Source organism: Oratosquilla oratoria, unplaced genomic scaffold, assembly GCF_046742065.1.
Source record: "Oratosquilla oratoria isolate Oo_2021 unplaced genomic scaffold, ASM4674206v1 SCAFFOLD194, whole genome shotgun sequence".
Taxonomy (NCBI): domain Eukaryota; kingdom Metazoa; phylum Arthropoda; class Malacostraca; order Stomatopoda; family Squillidae; genus Oratosquilla; species Oratosquilla oratoria.
The window spans coordinates 91,633-92,518 of NW_027467547.1; positions in this window are offsets into that span (position 1 = coordinate 91,633).

Consider the following 886-nt stretch of genomic DNA (forward strand, 5'->3'; position numbering starts at 1 on the left):
TAAACTCACAGTCAACTAGAACTAGTCTAAAGCGAGTTTTCGTGGTTAACTTATCTTCATCAGGACAACTTCTTCACCTTTAAATAGTTTGTTTTGGCTAACGCCAGTATGTACTAGTTTACCAATAGAGTGGTTAACGAGTGGAATAGACTTAGAAACTATCCGTTAAGCGCTGAAACAATTGGTCGTTTTGAGAGAAGATAGTTCTATGGGTAGGGATGATAGGTGGTAATGAATATGGAACTGCCTAGTGAAGGCCTTATAGTCTCCTTCATTCTTGTGTTCTTAGAAGATCCCCAGTCGCCTCACTTTGCCACATTTACTCACGAGAACAACGTGGCCCAATTCCATCTTAAGTTTTTCACCTCTTTCTTCCAAAGTACAAAGTTAATGAACTACAACTTTTCATAACTAAAACTCGTCAAGTGACAATTGATCTTATTCAAATGAGCGTTTGTGTCAAGGCTAAATTTGTCTTAAGTCTTTGCGATAAAACGTTTAGGAGATGTAAAACGTGTCAAAAGCATCCTTTGGATGTTGACGTCCTTCTTGTATAGTTATGCATATATATATATTTTTTTTGCTATGAGGCTTCATTGGAATATTGATTCCCTGCACTATCGTGGAAACTACACTGGTAGCTGACTAGAACTAGTCTAAAGCTAGTTTTCGTGGTTACCTTATCTTGTCTGTTCATTGGGACCACTTCTTCACCTTTAAATAATTTGTTTTGGCTAACGCCAGTATGTACCAATGTTTTTTTATTTATTCATTTATCTATTTATCTATATATTTATTCATTTATTTACTTATTTATTCATTAATTCGTTTATTTATCTATTCTCAATTTTCCATATTGTAAGGTGATTGGCTGAGCCAAAAAATG